Raw genomic sequence first — 18,145 nt, forward strand, 5'->3', positions numbered from 1 at the left:
CATTTGACAAAGATTAGTTATACTATGTGAAGGTGGTGGAAAATTATTACGTTTATTATAAACTTGTATAGGTCTTGGTATGGAATACTCATCTAATTTAATTTCTTCTCCAAATTTATAGATAGTTGAACTCCTTATATTAAAGACAGTAAGATACTGCAATACCGGTAATTTAAAAAGGATTTGATTAATTCCATAAACCCAAGCATATTTTACATTAAACTTGGTTACTAACAATTCTAGGCACTTATTCAAATCATCATCGTCATCATCACTAATCATTTCATCTTCATCTGCCTTTAAATGTAGAGATGTATAAATATTTTTAAGAGGGAAATGAAAAGGTGATTTATCTACATTACAAAAACCATTAGACATATTTACTACTAAAACAGAAGCTTCATAAAGAATATGATTTTTATAAAGACGGGGATTATAGTAACTATCATTTGGTTCATAAGATGTTTTTTTAATGTAGTTGAAAGCTAACAATAAACAATTATTGTCCATTTTTTATATATATATATATATATATATATATATATATATATATATATATATATATATATATATATATATATATATATATATATATATACATATATATATATATATATATATATATATATATATATATATATATATATATATATATATATATTATAAATGTTAGAAGATTGCATGTTATATATAGTATAATATATATTTAATTATTTATTTACATATTTTTGTTATTTATATATAAACGATTCGATTATTATTATTATTATTATCATCATTATTATTATTATTAATAATATTATTATTAATATTATTAACTGCAGCATTAGTCGTAGCAGTATCAATAGTAATAGTTGTACCAATATTATCAATAGGGTTATTTGTAATTGTATTAGTAAGTATATTATTATTATTATTATTATTATTAGATATTGATAGAGAATTATTATTTATGGTTGGTGAAGCTTCTTTAGATGCCAATGGGTAAATGTGATCTTCCAAATTAGAGATTGTATTTACATTCATATGACGATAACGGTGTCGTAGGGCCATTCGTGCATTGCTACCCCAGTGAATACTTTCATCATTTGTAAGCAATTGGTTAACTTCACCAACGCCACCCTCACCACTAAATTCTTCATCTTCTTCATTTCCACCTTCCATTATTATTTCACCTTGATTGATATAACTTTTTAAAAATTCCTTAACGTTTGAATGTTCTAAAATTTCACTAATAATTTTAAAAGGTAAAATATGATTCTTACCTAATTGTCTTGAAAGACTGTTAAAAGTACGTGTAGCAAAATCAGCTCGGAGTGAATGGAGACCTGCCCCTTTTAAATCTTCTTGAACACTATATTCTTCATTAGGAGATAATTTCTGATTTCTTTCTTTAGCAACTTTCCAAAGATAACTTTTAAAAACTTTATGTGTACTCTGGTAACTAAAATCAAAAATAGGTTTATCCAAATGATCAGCTATATTTGTCCCAGGATATTTCAGTAGAGTTAATCTTAACATCTTCTTATTTGCATAGGGAATGAGGTATTGAATAAAAAAAGTGGAAGCCCCTCCTTTTAATAAAGGAATGTTGCGATCCTTACCGTGTTTACTGTATACTACTGGCAAAACGACAGTCTGAGTGGCTGGGTAATATGCATCTACAACATTACGATAAGTTACATTGTTGGCTTCTTTGGCTCGAAGACCTGTATGGTATATAAGTAAAATTTTGTAAGCATGTTCAGACTGAGAAAAATTCCATATTCTAGCAACCGTCTGAGAGATCAAACGGCTATCTAAAATAGGCTTATTGTTACGGCGTAAATTAACCGATGTACGAGGAAGACGCATTTCTTGTCCAAGAATGGGACCTACGATGTACTTGTTTAGTGTTCGAACGTTGGTTAGACGCGTCATATATTTTAAATTGGCATCCCGATTTAAATATACATTATATATATTTATCAAATCTGGTGTAACCGGCGACTTGCTGAAGTTTAAAACGGCCAAATTTTTCAAACGTACACTTGTAATTCTTCAAACTAGATGGGTTAAGTAATAAACGTTTTTTGCGCCTTTGTAGTGTGGATATAGGAGGAGAAGATTGTTGTTTATTGGTTTCTTCATCTTCATTTTCAACATATGTTATAATTTCTCATTGCTTACGTGGATTAAAAATAGGACGATTGAATTCCTGTTTTATACATTCCAAATCACTTTGGTTTAGGTATTTACTAAATATTTGATCAATAACATGTTCATCCATTTTTTTATATATTTACCAAAAATTTTATATTAGAGGGGATAAGTATATGTGTATTAGAGGAATAGTAATGAATAGGAATATATATGTGCTGAAGCACAATATAATACTTGTATAATTTACATAAGTTAAGCTTACAGGCACAGAAAACATTTCACCCATATATTTTGTATAATTATTTGTTATAATTTCTTTCATTTGAGCAATTTTATCTAAACAAGAAAGACTAGGATTATTATTATTATTATTATTATTATTGTTAATATTACTAATTTTGTTATTAATGTTCCCTGCAGTTATCTCATGTTGAAAATTCTGAATTTGTCGTATATCTTTGCTTATATTATCATAAATAAACTTTTCTAAATCAGGAATAATATAGAGATAATATACAGATACAATTTGTTGAAGTTTTTCTTTACGCAAATCAATACTAAACATGCTATTTAATGATATACCGACTAAACTAAAAATTAAACTATAATTTTATGATGGTAATAAAATAGATAAAAATATAGAGGCTATATTAAATATATTCATAATTTTAGAACATAACGAATATAATCGAGATATTGAACAAAAATTTTCATAATTTTTATAAATTTTATCAATTTCATCAATATATTGTTCAATTATTAAATTATCTAATTCTAAAAGTATGTTATTTTCATGTTGTAAGCCGTTATTACTATTCATTGTAGTTATTTTTTGTATTATTTAAAAAATATAATGTTGGATATATCTAATACAAAAATTTACTATTGTTTACAATGTTCAGGATTTTTCTGTTGGATTCTTAATATTTCCATCGAGTATAAATATTGCCCCAAGTGTTTTTCAACAGCCACAATTAATGTCTACATTCAAGATGCCAAGTTCATATTGGATGCGTCAATTACTAATGAAATTTGCGAGCGAGGAAATACTAATAAAGAATTCAAACTTCATGAATGTACTAAACACTCAGATTATACCTCATTTATGGAAAAAAGTTTCCAATCTGGAAGAAGAATGTTTTCTCTTATTCTCATCCCCCCCTGTAGCACCTGAGGGTAGATTAAAATTTCAACAGAATGTGGTAAAACAACCAAATTTATCCTCATTACAAACAATATCTGTAATCTATTTAAATAAAAGTGATACAAATATATTGAGTATCACCAGTAACGGTATTTTAAAAATAAATGTTTCTCAGGAAATTGGAGAAATTTTATTAGTAGCTATACTATTTATTAAATCAATTGGAAAAACATATGTTTTTATATCGGTCGAAGATAATAGTATTAGTGTAGTATGTATTTTAAAAAATCATATTAAAAGAGGAAAATTTTTTAATCAACAACTTTCCCAATTTCGTAAAAGCTATATCTATACCAACTTTTCAGTATACAGCCACTTGGAAATATTTAAACAATTATTGAGAGGAACCAATACCCTTTAAAACTTGTGGATTATTACATCGACATATGGCACAAAATAACTTGTCAAAGTTATCCATCTGGTAACAAGAAATACATATACCATGCCCACAATGTAACATTATAAGATTTTTATCGCTATTTTCATTTAAACAAATTGGACAAGTAAAGCGGACATATATGGCTAAAGCTTCTGGAAGATTTTGCTGTTGGAGATAACAGTCTTCCTGGTCTTCATTTTTTATAGTGATGTGATCATAATTCCATAAAATATATACTTCAGCTTCTACCAAGTTTTTATTATCAACATAACAATTATTGATTTTAGATAATTCATGGAATTTACTGTACATTTGTAATGATGATCTTTTTTTATCCTTATTACGTTTTTTTCGTTTTCGTTTTCGTTTTCGTTTAAGATAATGTCGATTTCTTTTGGGATCTTGTAAATAAAGTAAATAAATATTTTCTCCTTTAGTTATCATTTTTTATTAATTTTATACGTCCTGTGAGTGCGAGATGATGGAGAAGTTTTAGTGGATTTTTTAAATGGTGTGTCTGTAAACGATATGTCATTAGTGTATATATGTTACTTTTTAAATACTCAAGAGGTCGGCGACACATTTTGGTTTTTTGGGGAATAGTTAAAGAAGTAGTTGACTCTTCCACAGAAAAAACATATGCTATTTCAGGAAATTCTGATAATGTACAACATATATTATTCGTTGGGGGGGAAGTAGGATGGTAGATGAGTTGGCCTTGTTCTACGAAAAAATGATAATTTTGAGGCATAATATGAACAAAAACATTTTCACGTTCATTTTTAGTATTTTTATTATTATATTTATATACAGCCATAGAGTATAGTATGAGTGGTAAAGATTCTTTTTCTATTGTCTTTCTTTTATTGTTTAGTATCAGATTTTTACTTACTTCAATCTGATTTGGTGAAAAATATATAATTAAATAAAACCAAATAATAATACTAAGAATAGTAAGAATAACGAAAAATAAAATATCATAATACATACACATTTTTTGTATAATTAAATATTTAGTCTAGTGACTATTCTTCGCGATGGTAAATCTGGAGAGGTAAGACTTTTTAAAAATAATTGATAAAATATATTATCATTATCATTAGCATTACATGATGATATATCTGATAATACCATTTGAGCTTCTCGTGGAGTTAACTGTAATCCCTCTTTTTTTTCTCCATTCTCTCTCATGTGTAGGACAATTGTTTTTATTCATAGCACATCTCACACTCTCTATATCCCATTGCACTGTACTAGGTGGACTAATAATACGGACGTGTTCCAACGAAGTTTGAATCATAGTTGTAGATAAATGTTCAATACCCTCCTTTATTTTCAATTCATTATCTTGGAAAAGTTTTTCAAATATTTTAGTTATATTTTCATCATGTTTTGTAATTTTTAAAAACTTCTTTGGATTCCCTAATATCGACTGTGAGGTGGTGAGATTAGATGACCCAAAGGCTGGAGGAGGTGGTAACACTTTCATATTTCAAATATAAAAATAATATCAAATAAGACAATGATCAGTTTATCAAAGTGTGATATTTTAAAATTACATGAGGCACAGAAACATCAAAATGTCAATACCCATTTGTTACATTTATACAATCCCCAAAATATTGGAAATAAAAAAAATAGGGATTTGGAAGAATTTCCGTTAGTTTATGATTCAAAGTTATATAAGTTTATCACATATGTAAATGAATACAAATCTAAATTAGGAAGTAATGTAGCTATTATTGAAAAATTTGATAAACATTTTTTATCATGCTCGCCTCAGTATGTATTAGGACATTACCTCATGGGTGATACAGGTGTTAACATATATTATCAAGAGTTTCAAAAAAAATTAAGTGATATTAGCCATATATCGGGAAGTTTTGCCCTAGGTAACATGTTAACTCCAAATTTGGATTATACAATGTGGATTAGGTCTGAAGATTTACAGCTCAATCGTATATTTGTTGGTCAAGTATTTCTGACAGTTTCACAAATGCGTCAACTAATAAGTCAGTCTCCATACAGAAAACATCAAATACTAGGTTTCAGTGATGTTACTACACCTTCGAATTTTGAAAAATTGGTTAACGAAGAAAATGCTGCTCAGTTCTTTGATTTTATTCCATTTCTTCGTAACCATTCAAAAACAGTTCTTGAAAAAGATATGGTATATATTACTGAAAAAATTGTATATTGTAAAACTTAAAGTAATGTAATTTCAAATAAAAAATGAATAAACAGGAAGCAACTAAAATTATTAATACCTTGGATCAATTATTATTGCTTCCTATAGGTAAATTATATGGACAAATTCAAGATATAAATGATACAGCTATTATAAAGAAGATTTTAGATGATTTTAATGATATTATTATTAAAGGAGATGAAAATATTCAAAAAATCATTGATCCAAATCTCTTAGCATTTTCTAACAAAACTAATATTCAAAATTTCAAAGCAAATATAGAAGCACTTCTTTGTGGTGACCTTTATTTTTTAAGAAAATTAACATTTATATATGGAACAAAAGTACGAGAAATGTTCCGGATACATATTCAGACTAAATATCCATATTATATTTATTGTAATTATTTACAAGATGTAAATATGTTGCTTACGTGTCTTAATGATTGTGAAATATATGATGAAAAATCTCTATGTACAATATTTAATGATGATAATATATATAATAATATCCAGGCAATTCTAATTTGGACAAGATTTAAAGAGTGGTTTAAAATTTATCCATACTGTTCCATTCTAAAACAAATTTCCAAATTAGAAACAAGTGAGAGTTTTTTAGAATTTATGCGTTTACATAATAAAATTAATACTGGATGTTTTCGATATAGTCTTGTAAATTTTGGAGATCGAATTTTTCTCATAAGAGACAAATATAAACGAAGATTTTGTAATGAAAGTTTAGTAGACAATGAAAAAAAAAATATTATAGAAGATGCTTCCCATCCTTTAGCTACCATTCCAGATGAGCAGTTATATTGGAACTGTAGTAATTCAATGGATATTGAAAGTTTATTGGAAACTTCATCTTTTGAGAAAGCAGTTTTTAATAAAGGATGTAAAGCTCTATGTAATCCACATAATTATAATTTAGCTAAAACCTACTTATATCCTAATTCAAAAATACATCCCATTGACCCAAATTTTAATAAAAATTGTATTTATGTTTGTGAAACTGGGTCGATTTTGAGGTTAATATCATTGGAACTTCAAGAACATTCTCTTAGACATTACACCGTTATACATCCCACAAATATATTTAATTACCATAATACTATTATACTTTTGTTATTTATCATAATAATAATATTAATTGTTTACTTTTATTTATACATATATAAAAATATATAATGACTATAGTTAGTATAGAAACTATTACCCCCAGCAACGACCCTAACCCCAGCAACACCCCTAATCCTAACCCCAGCAACACCCCTAACCCTAACCTCAGCAACACCCCTAACCCTAACCCCAGCAACACCCCTAACCCTAACCTCAGCAACAACCCTAACCCCAGCAACAACCCTAACCCTAACCTCAGCAACAACCCTAACCTCAGCAACAACCCTAACCCCAGCAACAACCCTAACCCTAACCCCAGCAACAACCCTAACCCTAACCTCAGCAACAACCCTACCCTAACCCCAGCAACGACCCTAACCCCAGCAACGACCCTAACCCCAACAACACCCCTAACCCTAATTCTAGCAACAACCCTAATAATTCAAGTGACAACCCTAATAATTCCAGCAACAACCCTAATCCCAGCAACACCAACCCGATCTCAAGTCCTACCTCCAACTCCACCAACCTTAACCAACCTAATAATCAAAATTCAAATAACATTATAAATAATCGCCAAACAAAAGTTATATTAAAACTAATTACAATTACACTTATGACATCTGTTTTTGGTACAGTTTTATATATTCTTGGAGATAATATGGTAAATAGAAAAATTTATGAATGCATAACCCCTTATTTGTTATCTCATATACAAAATAATTTGAATAATTATTCGATAATTTCTAATTAAAAACATACAGAGTCAGTACCTGATGTGAATTCAATTTTAATATTTAAAATAATTTTAAACACTTATAATTTCTAATAAAAAAAAAAAAAATGTGTGTCATACTTCTCAAATTTAGGTAGGCTATGATATAAAAACAGCATTTATTACACATTTTTACACATCCAAAGTATAATAATAGCATTAAACTTCTAGTTAAAAACTAATCCTTAATAATATAGTCTATTAGAACAGTTTGATCAATTTGTTGGTTTCCTGATATAGAAGTGAATTTTGGATAATGTAATTCCACTATTCACCTTTTCAAAATTTTCCTCTAGATAATGGGAAAAAAGAGCATTACACTCACAACAAAACATTTTATCTCCAACATAAATGAACTTGTTTCCCTTAAACTCTTTAATAGCATATAAGGCATCACTATAATATTCATACTTTAAAGGTTCTCTTTCACTTAGGTTGAGTTCATCTATCATTTCATAATATCCTGAAGTGCTCATATAAAAACTACCCTCAGCCATTGCACTTGGGATTGAACTCTTTTTTTCTAGTGGCCATGTCATTAAAAGAACATCTGGATGATATTTATTATTAATTGCCTCAGAGATATTTATATTATCAACCTCCATCCATGATATAGAATTTATGTTTGAGTAATTATCAGTAGCTTTCACGTCCACATTTCTTAATCTCAATAGATTTTCAATGAATGCAGTGCCAGCAAAAACACTTACAAGAGAACCTTCACCTGTGAATTTAATAATTGCATCTATTTCTATTTCTAGTGGCAAATAATGATCAAATACTCCTCGTAGCATTCTACACAAATCAGGAAAAATATGAAGACAGTTAATTATATACAAAATTTCTTCTTCCAATGGGTAAATTGAAGAAAACTTCTTGGATATTTTATTCCTTTTTACATCTAGTGAGAAATCCATCTGTTTCTCCAACTGCCTTTTTTCTTCATCTGGTGTTATTATTGTGTATATCTTCTTTTCATCTGCATTCAAGATAAAATTCCACCACTCTGCAGCGTTCGAAGATGATATTTTATCTTTGAATTTTCTTATAAATAACTTTGGTAACTTTCCACCACGAGTGGGAATTTCATCAAATTCTGAAAAACAAACTATCAAAAAGGACTTTTCGACAGCCTCTGTTCAATAAAATTGTCCCACACACATGGCACGGTATTTCATATGCATGTTGTGTGTTGAAATGTATTACTAAGTAGTACATTGCAAAGAACTTTTTCTGGCAAATATCACAGGCAAAACATTTTCTTGTCAAAATTTTGGACAGATAATTACCATTGCAGATTTCTCTCTCACACCGATCACATTTTGTATGGGTCAGGTAAGACTGATGATCAAAAAAAAAAAATAACTTTATCACCCTTGTATGTTGAAATATTCTTAAAAAAACTTTTAGGAGATGTCATTATCAGCACTTGATTATAAGTCAGTTCCACCACTAGTAATCTCTTCACCATTCACAAAGGCTTCACCTCTCCATTCCAATTGACGTAGTTCTTGATCAAGTTGAGTCCAACCATTAGAGGGTGATGATATGAGTAGTCGAACATTTTGATCCATAATAAATTTTTGAATGGTTGAACCCATCTCATATTCTGGTTTTGTGTCTGGTCTCACTATATATTTTTTTTGTTCATAAGTCAGATTTCGCCACATAATCTTTGCAATCGGACTTTCCCATATTTTGCTAGTGTCTGTTATTTGGGTTATAATATCATTGCCTAGTGGCCTAAACTGGTGATTTTCATTTTCAATAAACTTGTTAAAAACAGAAATTACTTTTCTCCATATGTTGGTGCCAGTCATAATGTTCAATCCAATCTACCACCTGTAAAATCAAATGTATGATAGGTTAAATTTTTACAGACATATTGTGCAAATTAATGTTTATATATATTTCATATTTCAATCAGAGGAAAAAAAAAGATAAGCCTTATCATTTTGTGCTGAAGGTCGGTTATTTTAATAGCTTATTTACATTGTTTATGTATCAACTTTTGTGGTAAGATATGATTAATTCCAAAAGATGTCATTCCTACCACATTAGAAAACATTTTCACTGATTATGACCATTATTGTAATTTTTTATTAAAAAAAAATTGTTAATTATTAGTAAAAAATCATATGATTACAACAAGATTCAGAACAGAATAATTAATTAAAAAAAAATAATAATGTATTTCTTGGACCAATCTTCTGAAGGCTTTGTTGTACTGTTGTAGCTAGTTAATATAAAGCTTCCATATAGAAGTCATCGTCCAATGTTCATTTTCTCCATCTTCATGTTGTTTTACCTCAGTGCAACATCCTTTATAATCAGGGTTGTAGAGAGCTGTAAACTCATTCTGTAAATAAACTTTCTGATTGAGTAATCTCAAATGTTCAGGTAAGCTTAAATCCACTCCTGCATATTTTTTGGCAATCTCTGCCATTACCTTAACCCATTCTATAACACTTTGAATTTTACTGTAGCATACTTCTATTCTTCCCAAACCGAGGTGAACAGGCGTTATGATCTGTGACTCCAAACGGAAGTTATCATATAACATTTCTACTGCTCGTATTTTCATCATTCTTTCAACTAAATTATTGCAGTTTCTTTTTTTTGGATTTGTAGCCTCATACTGCTGCTTTTCAATCTCCGCTAAGCTCCTTATGCGTGCAATAAAGTTGGGGATATCTTCATAATCCACTACACAATGCCCAATGGCGATAGTCACAATCACATCATTAACAGAGGCTGGATAAAAAGAGTCATCCAGCACCTGTGGCCGGTATATCCCGTCCTCACTTGATGGCGCCACTGTCCATTTGGAGGGGGGGGTTTCGGGAGAATCCTTACTTGATGGCGCCGCTGTCCATTTGGAGGCGGGGGGGGGGGGGGGGTTCATGAGAATCCTTACTTGATGGAGCCGCTGTCAATTTGGATGGGGGGTGGGTTTCAGGAGAATCCTTACTTGATGGCGCCGCTGTCCATTTGGAGGGGGGGGTGGGTTTCGGGAGAATCCTTACTTGATGGCGCCGCTGTCCATTTGGAGGGGGGGTGGGTTTCGGGAGAATCCTTACTTGATGGCGCCGCTGCTGTCCATTTGGAGGGGGAAGTTTCGGGATAATCCTCACTTGATGGTGGTGCTGCTGCTGCTGTCCATTTGGAGGGGGAAGTTTCGGGAGAATCCTCACTTGATGGTGGTGGTGCTGCTGTCCATTTGGAGGGGGAAGTTTTGGGAGAATCCTCACTTGATGGTGGTGGTGCTGCTGTCCATTTGGAGGGGGGGTGGGTTTCGGGAGAATCCTCACTTGATGGTGGTGGTGCTGCTGCTGTCCATTTGGAGGGGGAAGTTTCGGGAGAATCCTCACTTGATGGTGGTGCTGCTGCTGCTGTCCATTTGGAGGGGGAAGTTTCGGGAGAATCCTCACTTGATGGTGGTGCTGCTGCTGTCCATTTGGAGGGGGAAGTTTCGGGAGAATCCTCACTTGATGGTGGTGGTGCTGCTGTCCATTTGGAGGGGGAGGGTTCGGGAGCAGACTCACAGATAGTGCTGTCATCACTAATCTGTGCCATTCCTGACTGAAGAAGGAGTGATTTACAATTACACTGTTTATTATTATTATTATTATTATTATTATTTTATTTATTTTATCTCAAAATGCTACCCACCATCCGTCTGTCCTCGTTCAGTTCCATAGTGAGAATGAGCTTAGAGTTTTTTTTATCCCACTTAAGTACACATTCGAGAGTTGCGCCAGCATGTTTCTCTACACTTTGGTGGCCAATTTAAATCTGGTTCCCCCCCCCCCCCCAAAAAAAAAGCAGCTCACAACCACCTCGGTGAGATCACTCTAATTTATCATTGTGGGTCAGTTGTTTAATCTAGGAAAGTCTCTTAAGAAAGCAACTGGTGAAAGCGGCAAGTATCACTAATTTCCCATTCTTCAGACATCAGTTGTTCTTTGGGAGACTATTTCCATTATGAACTTATAATTATTTAAATACATAATACTTTTAAATCTTCCACAGCTCTCTTCCAGAATCCAATCATTAGATGTTCTAGACCTTCATTAAGTATGAATTGTTTAAGGTGTTAATGGGGAATTTGGATGGTGGTATCTATCTTTTCATGCAATGTGGCTACATTCCAACATTCTGTTTCAGTATCCGAAACCAAACTTTTTACAATCTTCCGAGTGCATTGGGCTACTAAACTACAATTTTTCCTCATCTGAGATGATAATAAACCCTCATCTTTCAAGATAAAACTACAAATTTTATCCTTTTCCCCAGTTTGAATTATATTTATAAAGAGTTTGGGATTACGGGTTACAAAAATTATACATTCTCTTATAATAAGAGTAATAGATGATAATCATTTCGATAAAAAATGATCCATATTCTTTCACCCCTAAGCGAGCAATTAGTGCATTATATTTTTTAGTTTTTTCCACATGATAAACTCTGTCAATGCTTTTGAAGTCATTACTAAATTTTAAGTCAATGATGTATATATTGTCACAGTCTTCATCACCATCACTAAAAATGCGACAAGAATAGTTTTCATATTTAAACCATCTATCATTAATTTCATTAACCAAAGTTTCATATAAATTTTTCATGTATGGTTCCATATATTTTATGGTCTGACATTTTTTGGTTTTACATAAACTATATTGGTTGATTTGATACCAGGAATTATCAACCTCTTTTTCAAAACATTTCACCCATTTTTCATAAACATCATATTGTCCAGTTGATTTCCAATTAATGTGTTCAAACATCAGGTACCTAAAATAAAAATCTCGCTTGAAATAGTTTTTTGTTAACAGAAATTCTTCTTCATCACATTTGTAGTATGTCGACCAAAGTGGAATTGATATTCCATCGATTCGCATCATCTCTCTTAAAGTTGCTTTTTCCTCTTCTGAAGCTTGAACCATCTTTAGAAATGTAAGAGGGTCCTTGGCAAAGGATTTATATCCATTGTTATTGCTTCTTATATTAAAATTTTCGTCATAAACACATAATATTGTATATCTTTCATCTATATTTGAAATAAGTTCGATGAAGAATCCTTCGTTTTCTATTTGACATCGTAGTATAAATTGAAATTGTGATGCTAGTGGTTTCCCTTCCTCGTTAGATCCCATCCATATTTTCAAGGAATAAAGAGTTTGTATTTCTGTTTCAAACAAAAAATTTGATGGTAATTTTAAATCTCGTTCTAATGTAATATTTAGTCCACAATTATAAAAGTATTGAATATAGTTAGACAATTGTAAACTTGATGTAATTGAAGGTACAAAAGATTTGAAATTCTCACATTCCGTAGTAAACATCATCTTGTCGAAAGGATTCATTATGAAAAAAAAAAAAAAAAAAAAAAAAAATCTCTAATAAAATGTCAATTTACCCCTAAATGGCCTCTCTGGCAAAAGAATGTTGAAAATTATCTCAAATTTTTTTGGTTAAAGCTGTGTATGTGGATATTGGTATCCCAGATGGTTTTTCTCCTCCTCTATTACTTTTGATTCTTTCCCGCAACATCCTGGATTGCTATGGGAGAGGAATCCACAAGAAACTTAACGACTCTTCCTTAGTTGGTTAGTATCCTCACAGCTCTCTTACATCTCGGCCTGTCACAGTCTGTTTAAAAAAAATCCGTTATAGTAGAAGAAATAAGGAGACTGATTGACCTAGTTGTGTGAGAACCATGAGCAAACAATAGTCACTCTCCTTTTTTCAATATAATAACAGATATGACAGCCACACCATCAGGAGATCCACCCCCCCCCCCTCACAAATGAAATGAGAACACTGACCTGCTCGCGTGAATGGAGAGCAACTATGAAGCAAGAGAGGGCGGCTCTGTCTTATATTGACAGGAAACTTTCTTAAAAAAAAAAAAAAAAAAAAAAAAAAAAAAGTCACTTCTCGCTCGTTGAGTCCTCCTTATTTCAATCAACATTTTTCATACAGTTTTGAGATTAATTTTTAAAAATTAAATGTTGTAAATGAATTGGAATGGTGGTATCCATTTTTTCATGTCTTGTTCCATATATGTTATAGTCGGACAATTTTTTTTTCACATAAAGAAAAAGAGGATGATCATCCCTGGTATCAATTGTCCAGTGGAATTCCAATGAATGGGTTCAAACATCAAATAACTAAAATATTTATCTCTCCCAAAATAGCTTTGTGCTTCTCTTAACAAAAGTTCTTCTTCATAATAACTTTTGTAGTATGTCGACAAAGGTGGAATCGATATTCCGTCGATTTGCACTAAAGCTTCTTTTTCCTCTTCTGAAGCTTGAACCATCTTTAGAAATAGGATAGGGTCTTTGATAAAGGATTTATATCCACTTTTAGTGCTTGTTATTTCCAATTTTCGATCAAAATTATAATCACATAATATTGTATATCTTTCATCTAAGTTTGAAATAATATTGTGATACTACCTCTTTGGTCTGCTTGAGCTGCCAACACATCTCCTAAAAATACATTAAAAATCACTAACCTGGTCACGTGGATAGAGAGCAACTGAGCAAGTATGAAGCTGCTCTTGTCTTATATATAGCCTGACAAAATTATCCTCTCTAAAAATAAATGTTCTATCATACCTCCCACTCATTTGACAAGGGAGAACTCTGTGGTCTCCATTTTCTCATGATCACAAGATTTTCAACGCTTTATCCAAATGGGATAAACAGGCAGGAACAACTGTGACTCTTGTACAACAATAGTATAATTAACATATATCTATATCAAATGCCTTAAATATTTGTGGTGAAAATAAATTTTGGTTTCCTTCTTTTAGTAACTGATGAGATAAAATATTTTCATTATCCCATTCTATTACAATATGTGGAATTTGATAGATGAGTTTGATAAAAGATGGCATCAAGAAAGGTAGTGAATGCCCCAAAACAGAAGTTAACATGGATGATATACATGTTTCTAAGGATGGGAGTTTTCCTTTTCCTTTTTCTATATTAATTCTGAATAATAAAGTAGAAGCTACACTCACTAATTGTTGAAATTTAACCTGGTCAATAGGAACATAAGATTTGTGTAAGTACCAAATTATAATATATTGTAAATGAGGCAAAACAATTTTATACTGTTGTTGTTGTTGTTGTTGTTTGTGTTTATGGGCATTATTAAAATTTACAGTTTCATAATCAATGTTAAATGAATTTATTGGAATGACATAGGCTATAGTTTTATATTTCTTTTTATTTTGTGTTATATACAAGTTAGTAGATGAGTTTAAGAGTTTATTGGAATAAACATAAATCGTCATTTTTTAATACAGTCATCACAAAAGTGATGAGATTCGATTGACTCATCTGCAAGTCTTCGTAATGTTGGTATTTGGAGGAGGTGTAGTGGTTTATTTGACTGGTGACATTTATAACAACATGCTACATTCTTACTTTTTTCCAGTTGATGCCATTTTTCAACTCTCTGGTATATTGATAAATTCGGATGGACTGTTTTTAAAAGGTGTTCTGGAGAAATGTACTTTAAGAGAGGTTCCATAAAAGTATCAAAATTATGTAATTCCATATTATCGAAATCAAAATTGGCATTCATTTTTTATCTAAAGGGTTAGGTTTTCAACGATGCTTGAGGTTTTAAGCAATTCTATAATATTTTTTTGTATCTCTTGACTTTTATAGACATCATTCAAAATCAATGTTGGATTATATGAGTGAATAATTTTTCTTAAAATGTGGCGTACTTTATCTCGTCTTTCGCAACCCCACATTAACATCACACACATTGTCACGGTTACAATGATACCATACATAGTAGGAATGACACTGTATTTATCTCGTTTAGGCAAACGTGTAAAATATCGGTTAGAAAGATATTGAACATATCTTTTATAATTGAGTTTTGATTTAGATATTTGTTTAGAAAAGACATCACAGATATTTTCGGAATGAAATACTGGCATCGGTTCTGTGATTATAGAATATATATTTAAAGAAGGAAGAAAAAGGCCTCCGTAATCAATTAATTTAATTCGATGAATGTCATCATTGGATACAAATACATTTTGAGGATTAATATCGTAATAAGTACCTGATATATATTTGTCAGTAGTATTATATAAGACTAATTGAACATCAATAAGCTGTCTAAGAACTGTAGTAAGCAATTGTTGACGACAATACTGCTCATTTTTCAATAAGTCGACTTTTTTCCTTAGTAGGATCCAATCGCGTGGGTTTAAGTATTCCATTTCGATAAAGTAGCCTATAGATTTAGATATGAAAGGACATTTATACTCAATATTATTCAAAGAATGAGGAACTTTTGTAGGTTGTGATGACACTAGAAATTTCCTTGTGGACAGTGTATTACATTATAGGCAGTTTCGACCATAAACACACGATACACTTGAACAAAGAATGCCTTTCTGATATTTTCATCAAGACGTGCAATGTTTTCAATCTCCATTAAAAAATCCCTTTTCCGGCGAAAACTCTTTCGAGCCACAAATGTTTGTAGATACTTTTTTCCTCGTTTGTGCTTCTTCTTAGAAGATTTAAAAAGTTTGGAAGCCGTGTGTGGGTAAATATTTTGAAACACATGTATTTGATGTGGTAATCTAGGATCAAGAAGTTCAATAGTAGGTACTTGAACAAGATCAACTTTACCATAATCACCTTTACCTAAATAACGTTTGTGGGTATTAAATGTAAAACGAATATGATTAGATATTCTATTATTTAGTGTTTCACATTCATCAGGCTTAGTCAATTTGTTTTTCCCCTTAATGACTTCCATTTTTTAATTATTTATGATATAATCCCAACTTGAAAATGGATACCAAACCCAACTTTTATAAGTCTTATGAAATTTTGATAGAAGGTATAAAAAAAGAAAAACGTATATATATAACTATATATAATACAACAGTTTTTGTTTTTCATATATTATAATATAAACACGGTCATGACAAATACAACTAAAAATATTTGAAGTAATTCACAAACTATTGGACTGAAATGGAGGAATTTATCAAGAAAGGTAATCAAACATATCCTAATCTCTTAAAAATATATTCTTTGGCAACATATATTAGAAGATAATTATGGACTGTAATGGTATAACCAATGTTTCTTTCTTCTTTGTAGATAACTTGGAGTTTATTAATGGAGACATTACTGACCCTGTATATAGAAGCCCCAATATAGCGCTTGTACAAATACTCAACTGTGTAGCTGTTAAATCTCATGGACTTTCTCAGATTCTTGCTGAGATATATCCATACTGTGGTTCTTATACACGACGCCTGGCAATAGGCACTTTAAACCGTGCTATGCTTGAAGATAGACCTCAACCAGGAAATATTGAGATTTGTCATCCTAACACTGTAACAAAGGGACCAGTAGTTGTAAATGTTTTTGGCCAGTTTTATATGGGGAAGGAGAAAAATCAAAACCTTTATACTAAAAGACTCATACAGCAGTTACAGCAGTCGTGTACTGTTGATGTTGGACCTAAAGGAAGAAATCCTAGACATTTAGAACCTTTCGATCATCAACTTTTATCTGGCCTTTTAAAAGATACATCCCAAAACAGGATTTATTGGTTTAATGAAGGTCTAAATAAATTAGCAGTGCAAGTATCTAATGGAAAATACAGTTTGGTAATTTTTCCATCGTTAATTGGGTGTGGATTGGCTGGTGGAAACTGGGAAAGAGACTACTTACCAGCAATTATAAAATTTTCTAGACAGGTCTACCCCTTTGGTGTCAGAGTTAAAATTATAAACAAAATTATGTCAAAGACATCATAACAATGAAAAGAATAGTTAAACCTCCTAATTTATATATATATTTTTTTCATAGGTTCCCCCCTTTATGACCAAAAAAAAAAAACAGGAAAGTGTCATTAACATAAATAAGACAGACCCCCACCCTCCCTGGTCAATTGTTGTTGTGTGATGATTTAATCCTGACAAAAGAATTTTCTACACACCAAACCCGAGAAAAGTGCTGTTTTTTTTTGTTTATTTTTTTTTAGAATAGTCAACTATGGAATAAAGAGCTTTTTTCCCCTTCCTTACAACTCCATTTCTTCCCCCTTTTTTTTTTAATTAATATTAATGTTATCTTTCATATTTCTTCTAGGTTTAATATGGAATTATTCCTGGGGAAATGTCCAAAGAGAAGACATTTAAAAAATATATATATACAAAATATCAAATTCAAAAAACTCAAGAGGTTGCCAACTTTTTTGACTTGTAAGATTTCTCCTACAAGGTCAAGATTACAGCAGAATATCAAAGTGAGAAACATCATAGAAATTATGACAG

The sequence above is a fragment of the Procambarus clarkii genome, chromosome 42, assembly GCF_040958095.1.
Source record: "Procambarus clarkii isolate CNS0578487 chromosome 42, FALCON_Pclarkii_2.0, whole genome shotgun sequence".
NCBI classification, from domain to species: domain Eukaryota; kingdom Metazoa; phylum Arthropoda; class Malacostraca; order Decapoda; family Cambaridae; genus Procambarus; species Procambarus clarkii.